This window comes from Chelonia mydas, chromosome 1, assembly GCF_015237465.2.
Source record: "Chelonia mydas isolate rCheMyd1 chromosome 1, rCheMyd1.pri.v2, whole genome shotgun sequence".
In the NCBI taxonomy this organism is placed as follows: domain Eukaryota; kingdom Metazoa; phylum Chordata; order Testudines; family Cheloniidae; genus Chelonia; species Chelonia mydas.
Window position 1 is genome coordinate 158710339 of NC_057849.1, and position 9097 is coordinate 158719435.

Here is a 9097-nt window from a genome sequence, read left to right on the forward strand (position 1 = left end):
TTGACAAAGTTGGGTAAAGCATCTGTTATTTTTCTGCCTCATCACTGAGCCTGGATGACCTGGTACTGTCAGTGATTTTTTTATTTTATTTTTTTAAAATTAAAGAAAGGGGGAAAAAGGCCTGTTTTTCATCTCCAGCCTACTAGCAAACTTTGCTCTTTCCTCCCATAAGAGAACTTGATCATGGTAATCTGAGTATGTTACCTCCAGAGCGGATTATTGTAATTTGCTGTATCTAAATTGATGTAAAAAAAATGGACAGGCTGCAGCTGATACATAGAGGCTGCCCACCTCTTTAATAAGTTAAGACACTTTGAGTGCATCATTTCCTTTGCTCTGGTCCCTCAACTCTCTCCCAGTCTTCCACTGTCAGTTCAAGGCCTTGGTCCTGATCTTTAAGGACATTAATAGATCAGATCCTAGCTACTTAGAAGAATGCAAGAGCATCTACAAACTGCCATCCAAGATGCATTCCTCAGGGACAACAGAGATTATAACACTCAAAACAAACCATGCAACTCAAAAGACAAGGCAGCTTCAGTCTAGGGCAGGGTTGGGCAAACTATGGCCCGTGGGCCGGATCAGGCCCCTCAGGGCTTTGGATCTGGCCCGCGGGATTGCCCCCCATGGGAGGAGGTGGGGAAAGAGCTCCGTGCATTGCCCTTGCCTCCAGGCACCGCCCCCCGCAGCTCCCGTTGGCCGGAAACGGGGAACCTGGAGGCATGGCAAGGGCAGCGCGTGGAGCTGTGTGCACTCCACCCTCCCGCAGGGGTCACGCAGAGATGTGGTGCTGGCCACTTCCCAGAGGCACTGCGTGGGGCCACGGCAAGCATGCAGGGAGCCTGCCCTGGCCCCGGTGTGCGCCGCTGCCATCCGGAGCCACTTTAGATAAGCGGTGCTGGGCCAGAGCCTGAACCCCTCCTGCACCTCAGCTCCCTTTCCTGAGCCCCCTCATACATCCCGGACCGCTCCTCTGCCCCAATCCCTTGCCCTGAGCCCGTTCCTGCACACCGCACCCCTTCACACACACACCCCAACCCCCTCCCCCGGCATACAATTTCCCCACCCAAATGTGGCCCTCGGCCCAAAAAGTTTGTCCACCCCTGGTCTAGGGGATCCAGATGTGGAATGAACTTTCAGAAAAGATTATAATGATCCAGAGCTTGACCACTTTTAGGTCACCATGCATCATAACCCTCCTGATTAATTCTTGTTTTGATGGAAAAGCTTAAATTTATAACTATTTCACCCTACATATACAAGAAAAAAGAAAAGAATGAAGGAAAAGAAAGAACATTAGACTCCAACAACACCATCAGATACCTCCGAATGCCAATCTAAGTAACATGGGAAGTACTCAGATTTTACAGTGCACCAATATAAAAACCCTAAAACTGATTCCACTAATTTGTTCTGGTCTGTCTTGGGATGCGTGAGGGGCTATGGCCTCAAACAACTGAGTGATGGTAGAAGTTCTCCACACTCAATGTTTTAAACTTGCACTTAATTTAATGCCTGAGTGGTTCCAAACCTGTTCTGTGGATGTACTAAATTTTCTTCTCTTTGTGATAGACCCAGGCCAGTTGGGTACAGCAGAGTAGTCCTGTTGGTGTCCAGGAAGTGGGCAAATAAAGCCCGCCCACTGCTAAAGGGCCTCCCCCCAGCCTAAGGGGAGGATCCACAGGTCCGGGAAACCAAATAATTCCGTGTGACACCTAATGAGATAACAGGAACGGGAGTGAGGTCACAGGGTTGAACAAAGGGAACCTGACGGGGACACCAAGCAGAGAACCCCGGACAGTGCCCACTGCTCCTCGAAGGTGTCAAGGGAGCCAGCGGACGCCGCCCAGAGCAACTCTGCCCAGATACGTGAACGGACTGAGAAGCGAAAATAGGCCCCACAGGCGAAGGAAACTCCCATCGGCCAACCTCCTTTCCTGGTTTTGTTGATGTTCATTTTGGCCAGGGCTAGGAGAATGTTGACAAGGAGGTCCTGCGACTTTGTGGGGCCACAGATGGGGAGTGCGTAGATGAACAGGTGAGGGGAAAAGTGCAACCAAAAACATAACATGATGTCCAAGAGGAGTGGTAATAGAGGCTGCAACCTGGCACACGCCAGGTAAACGTGTGCCAGGGTCTTCCTCATGCCGCAAAAGGGGCAGGTGTCTGGGAGGGGAATGAACTGAGCCAAGTACACACCCGTGCTCACGGCTCTGTGAAGGAGCTGCCAGCTGATGTCCCCAGCAGTCCTCGGGACCAGGGTGGAATATAGGATGGCCCACCGGGGCTCCTCACCCTCCAGAGGTGGCAGAAGGTCCCGCGACTTCGTGACGAAATGGGATGCGAGGGTGAGGACATGAAGGGTGTGGAGCACAAGCGTGTACAGATGTTTTCTCAGCGCAGTCTGGAACCGAAGCGATTGCAACTCGTGCAGCCGGCTCATGGTAAAGGGGCGGGGATGGCGGGGAACGTCCACAGGGCAGGGGCTTGATGAAAAGGTCCAAAGGGCCTGGGGTGGAGGGTGGGCGGGGCATGCCCTCTCACAGGACCCGGTCGAGGAAAACCCGAGCTGTGGACGGTAAAGCAGCCCTTGCCTCCTGAAGTACACCGGGGAGTATGAGGCCTGGAGAGCCCCATGTGCCATGCGAGCATCAGGGGATCCAGCCAGTCTCCCCGGTCGTAGTTCAGGAGGTCTCCGACTCCTGTGACTTCCGCCAGGACCAACCGCTGGCGCACTGAGGGGAACTCCGCCACCTGCACATGGAGCTGGGGGTTGTGTAGCTGGAGCTCCACAAGGAGATCCGCCCCCTCGGTGGCTGCCACAGACCTGGTCGCCAAGAGCAGTTTCCAGGTCCGGAGGAGGTCTCGCGGAAGATCCCTCGGATGGAGATAAAGGAGCTGCCGGTCGTATCTGAGCCCTCGGAAGCGGTGCAGGAAGGTGTGTGCCAGTACGCTCCACGCCGGACTACCTGCGCTATCAAGGAGCCTCTGCAGGGCCTGGAGGCGGAAGACGTGGACCTGAGTGTTGAGCCACTGCGAGAGCATGAACAGGACTAGCTGATTGAGCACCAGTGCCCTCCCTCGGAGGGAGAGGCACCGGAGAAGTCCTATCCATCTCCGGAGCCGCTCTACCACCCTGCCCTCTAAACCTTGCCAGTTCTCCGGCAGAGACGGATGCGTGGCAGAAACGTAAATGCCAAGATAGAGCAGTGGACCCATGCTCCACCGGATGGCCTGAAGTGCGGGTAGGAGGGAGCTCACCTGCCACCCATTCCCGACCACCAGGCCAGAGCTCTTGACCCAGCTGACCTGGGCAGAGGAGGCCGCCAAGTAGATAACCTGGCAAGCCTCCACCCACACCAAGTCACCTGGGCATGAGGAGCACATCATCAGCGTATGCCGACAGGACCAGCCGCAACTCCGGCTCCGGCAGCACCAACCCCGTCAGCCTTCAGCAGAGGAGACAGAGGAAGGGCTCGATCACCGGAGCATACAGCTGGCCCGAGAGAGGGCACCACTGCCATACTCCCCACCCGAAGCTGACTGGCTTGGTCAGGGTCCAGTTGAGCCTGACCAGACACTCCACGGAGGTGCACAACACCTGGAGAAAACCCACAAACTGGGGTCCGAAGCCAAATGCTCGCAGAGTGCTCAGGAGATACCCGTGGTGCACCCTATCGAACACCTTCTCCTGATCCAGGGACAGAAGGGCGAACGACAGATTATTCCTACACCCAAGCTCCAACATATACCGGACCAAATACAGATTGTCAAAGATGGTACAGCCCGGGATGGTGTAGGTCTGGTCGGGGTGGACCACGTCTGCCAGCACGGACCGTAGCCGCAGCGAGATGGCAGTCGCTTCAACTTTGTAGTCCGTGCTGAGAAGCGAGACGGGATGCCAATTCGAAAGGTCGCAGGGGTCCCCCTTCTTTGGGAGCAAGGCAAGCATGGCTCGCCTGCACGACAGGGGGAGGACCCCGCTCTCCAAGGACTCAGCCCAGATGGTGACTAGGTCTGGGCCGAGGACGTCCCAGAACACACGGTACAACTCCACGGTCAGCCTGCCCATGCCCAGGGATTTATTGGTGGGCATGCAGCGGAGGGCATCCGAGAACGCGGCCAGAGTGAGAGGCAGCTCTAGCTGCTCTCGGGCGCCTGCACTGATTGTCGGGAGTCCGTCCCAGAGCACTCTGCAAGCATTAGGATCGGTCGGATCTGGGGAGAAAAGGCCCACATAGAAGGCCCTGGCCCTACCGCATCTCTCTGCTGGATCCGTGAGGGGGGTGCCGTCCTCTGCCAGGAGGCAGGTGACATGCTTCTTGGCCCCCCTCCTTTTCTCCAGGGCATAGAAGAAGCGGGAGCCACGATCCATCTCCCGAAGGAGATGGATGCAGGATTGAACAAAGGCGCCCCGGGCCTGATGGTCCTCGAGGGCCCGGAGCTCCTCCCACTTCTCCCGGCAAACTCCGCAGAGGGGTGGATTCTTGGGGCTGGCGGCCAGATGCCTCTCCAGCTCTAAGACCCCCCGTTCCAACTGCTCTATCGTTGCATCCCTCCGTCAGCTAGCGCCCAGGGTGTAGTCGCGGCAGAAGAGCCAGGCGTGCACCTTCCCCACGTCCCACCAGTGCCGCGCCAAGGGAAAGACGCACCTCTACCCTAGCCAGGCCAGCCAGAACTCTCGGAAGGACACCACAAAGCCCACATCCTCCAACAAGCTGTTAGTAAATGCCAATAGGCCAGCCCCGGCCTCTCCACACTGAGAGAGGCAGTCACGGTCGCCAGGCGGTGATCCGAGAACAGGGCCGGCCGGATGTTGGAGGAGTGGGCCCGTGAAAGGTGACAGCGTGATAGGTATATGCAATCTAACCAGGAGTGGAGCAACCGATGGGCCTCCACCCGGTCAAAGGTGAACGTTGAGACCTCGTCCGGGTGGTGGTTGTGCCAGAAGTCCACCAGGGAGTGATGGCTGACAATCTCCCGGAGAACATCCGCAGTGGCCAGGCAATGCTCGATCCCTGAGCGGTCCTGCTCATCGAGGGTGGTGTAAAAGTCCCCGCCCAAGACCAGGCACTTGCAAGAATCCAAAGAGCCGAGGAAGGCAGACGCCTACTGATAAAAGCGCAGCCACTCGGGGCCCAAAGTCGGGGCGTAAACGTTGCCAAGGTTGACCACCAGCCCCTCCATGCAGACCCAGAGGTGCAGCAGGCAGCCCAGCACAGCCTCAGCAACCCCCAGCACCTCGGGCCATAGGTCGGGGGAAAATAGGGTAGCCACTCCAGCCATATGAACTGTGAGGTGGCTAAAATAGACCCTGTCCCCGCACTCCAGCCGCCAACTTGCTTCAGCAGCCGGATCTGTATGGGTCTCCTGCAGGAAAACCAGAGTACCCCCCAACCCCCAAAGGAAGGAGAGCACCTGGCACCTGCGGAGACCCGTTCTACAGCTCCGGGTGTTTAATGTTGCAAAGATGATGGGTGCCATGGGGAGGGCTGGGGAGAGATCCTCGCTGGCAGGGACGCTCATGGCCCCTGTTGGGCCGCACAGCAAACCGTGACCTACCCCGTAGGTGAGCAGAGGGCCATGGAAGCTGTGGGCCCGCCGGTAGGCTGAAGCAGCCTGCCTCCTGGTCCATTTACCCTCCCCCAAAAGGACCCTCAAGGCCCCGAGGATTTAATGGAAATCCATCCCCCATTGCTGGAGAGCGAGGTGCACTTTGTTGCAGGAGCCACGGAAACTCCTGCAGCTCTTCTTGCAGCGTATGGGGGGCGGGGTCACTAGCCCCCAACCATCCTCCGGTGGGTCCCCTGTCAAAGCCCCGTGGCCTACCGAGACAAGCAGGCAGGGGGCAGACTCCCAGCATGGTGTCCAATGTGCCGGCACCACACAGCCCACCTCAAACCCCGGCTCAGTGTGGGGCAGCGGAGGGAAAATAGCAGCCCCTAGGGGGTCAGGACAGGGGAACACGAAGGCCGCTCCCTGGGGGTCATCCTTCGGGAAGGGGAAGGAGAGGGCCCCAGGGCGGCAATAGCAGCACGGGAGGTGGAGGGGAGGGGGCTGGGATTGGCGTCATGGGCAGGGCAGGGCAGGGGTCTGGTGCAGGGTTGGAGAGAGGGGTGGAAGTGGGATCGTGAGCCCCAGCGGCCGAGCCACTGAAGGGTGGCACATCTTGGTCAGGCTCAAGGGTCTGGGCCCTTGGTGATCTCGGGCTCGGGCTCCATGGCGGATGTTGTAGCCACGGCATCAGTGGGTGGATAATCAGCAGGGGGGCCCCCACCCGGGAAGGGGGTCAGCTGCCCCCTATCAACGAGGGATGCCCCTGGTGACTCAGGTCCCAGCTGCATGATACTGGCCATCACCTCAACAGGCTCGGCAGCCTTTAGCACAGTGCCATCTGCAGCTGGGCCGATGGGAGAGTCCATGGGTTCCTCAGAGGTGGGAGCGGAAGCAGTGGTTAGGGGGAGGGAGCATGGGGAAAGGGGGGGCTGAGGTGAGGTCACCCAGATCGAGGCCCGCTGGCAAAGGGTCATTCTCCCCCTGAGTGACTGGAGTCAGACCCAGGGCCTCAATCTCCTCAAAGATGGAGGAGAAATCACCACGCAGCACCCCGAGGTCCTCCCAGCCAGCACCTGAAGCAACGCTTGCCTCAGGGCTCGCAGGGGCTTTAGGTGTCAAGGGGGCAGGAGGGGCTCCATCAGGGGCCTCCTCTAGGAGGGACTCCAGAGGAGGGGCAGTGCTAGCCTCCAGTGCTGCCACGTCTTCCCCAGCCAGCACCTGTGGATGGAATTCACGCCGAGGCAAGGCAGAAGGCTCAGTGTCGGTAGCCCCCTTCCTGGTCTTTTGAGGGTCCTCCGCATCAGATGGGAGGAGCAGAGCTCGAGCCTTCCGCTTGTCCCACTTACCCTGTACTAGGGCCGAGGCCTCCATGGCATCATCTGTGGGCTGCCCAGCAGCGGTGGAGTCGGGGGGGCAAGGGCAATGGCACGGGGACTTGGTGAGGTAGTGCTGGGGGAGCACGAGGGAGGGAAGATTCCCCCCAGGGCAGGCCCTCTCCCATGCCCGGCAACACCCCCGCCACACCCTCCTCCACAGGCCCTGCCAGACTGCACGCAGCGGAGGCGGGGCTCTCCCGTTCGTCTGGTGCACCACGGGACGTGCCCGCAGGGCCCGAGTGGGAGCAGGGGTGGATCGGGGAGGAGGAGAGGTGGTGCCGGGCAGCCAGGGGGGCCGGTGATGACGGGGCCGGCGCCCTGCTGGGGCTCAGGGGTCATGGACGCTCCTCCGTGCCGGGCTAAGGGGCAGTCCCTCCTGACGTGCCCCATCGCCCAGCAGAGTTAACGCCATGCCTCCCCCGTAGAGTAGCGCACCCAGTGGCGGGCCCCCTGGTAGGTGACCAGAAAGGACCCCTCGAGCACCTCTCCATCACGCGCCGCCAGCAGCATTTGAAGCTGCACCTGCCAGCAGAACAAGAGGACATGACAGAGGGAGGGATCTTTGCAGCCCAGGGAGAGAGGGCTGACTACGGAGAGGGGTCTCCCCAGGGCAGAGAGGGCACGTAGCAGGGCGGCATTAGGGAGGAACGGAGGTCAGGACAAACCACACGCCCAGGTCCTCCAGCGGCTCCAGGGGGACGAACACACCCCCCACCACCAGGCCCTTCTCCATTGCATCCTGGGAGGTGGCCTCTGATGCCAGGAAGACAACCACCTTCCCATATATTTTGGAAGCCACCACTCTGGCTGTGGGCCCCACCACCGTCGCCAGCGCCCGCACGTACGTCTCCACATGGGGCGAGGCGGGCACCAGGAGGCAATGGACGCCACGCTTCCTGGTCAAGGTGGGGAAGGGGCCCCAGCTGCCAGAGATGATAGCAGAGGTGGTGGCCGGGAAAGATGATGTAGTGGCAGGTGGGGGAGCTGCCGCCACCTGGGTATACGCCCTGGGGGCCGGGAGAGGGGCACCCGCAGAGCTGGTGGAGGGAGCAACGGGGAGGTATGCCACAGCTGGTGACAGGGCCGCAGCAGAGGGAGCAGCCCTTACCACGGAGGGCTTTGCCATTTTGGCGGGGCCTTTGCCCTTCTTTTTCCCTTGGCCTTTCCCGCTGGTTGGGGGGTCCCCCCAGAGTCGGAGGGGGCGAGGGATGTGGCAGCAGTGGAGTCCACCTCTTTGCCCGTTGCTGCTGGTGCCCCAGTGGGGGCGGCAGCAGGTGGTTTGGCAGCGGCGGTTGAAGTGGGAGCCACAGGGGGCAACGGGGTGCAGGTGGGGGAGGGGCTGTGGGGGCTGCCCAAGGGGTCCCACCCACCTTGTTCCCTGCCATAATGAGCAGGGATGGAGGGGAAACACTGGAGGGGGGGGGAGAAACGGGTCAACCACTCCTCCCCACTAGGCTGTAGGCAGGGGAGGAGGGCGCCAGAAGTGCGGGGCTGGATAGAGGCGGTCTACGAAGGCAAAGACTGGGCGGGGGGGGGGGAGGGGTGTCAGTCACCAACTCAGGAAGGGATTCCACCTCCCCTAGCTGCACTAGGGGAGGGAGAGTTATAATAGCATGGGGTGGGGGGGTGTGCAGTGAACTGAAACAGGGGAGGGGCACAAGCGCATGGGAGGGGGCATGGGTGCACAGAGCAAGGGGCTAGTCAGGGTAGGGGGCCACAGGGGTGGGGAGGAACAACCAGGCTGGAGGTAGGGCAGGGAAACCAAGGGGCTAGCTTCAGATGCTGGGGCAGGGCAAACAAACAAGCAAAAACTGCAGAGGGAAAAGACTAGGGCAGGCAAACAAACTGAAGCTGCTGAGGGGCTGGGGCAAAAAGCGAGGGCAAAGAGATGCAAGGGGGTGGGGGGGGAGAGAAGGAGACTGCTGCAGGGAAGGGGGAGGAGGGTCAGTCCCAAGGGAGGGGGGCTATGTGCACCCACGTGTGCTTGCAAAGAAACAGTCAACGTCAACATTTGCTGGCTGCTGCTTCAGGCCCAAATGGCACCAAAAGGGTGTGGCAAGCCAGGCGAGCAGTTGAGTCCCAGAGGCAGGAGCTGAGGCAGATGGTAAGCAGCCAGTGGGGGTGGTGTAGGGGAGGGGAGAGGCTCCACACCACACCCCTTATAT

General features: G+C 59.9%; 1 protein-coding gene across 5 annotated transcripts in view; it reads right to left on the reverse strand.

Moving 5' to 3' along the window:
* DYRK1A (dual specificity tyrosine phosphorylation regulated kinase 1A) overlaps positions 1-9097 on the reverse strand; it is a 142443-nt gene that overhangs the window by 50724 nt on the left and 82622 nt on the right. The gene's annotated exons all lie outside the window — the stretch shown is intronic.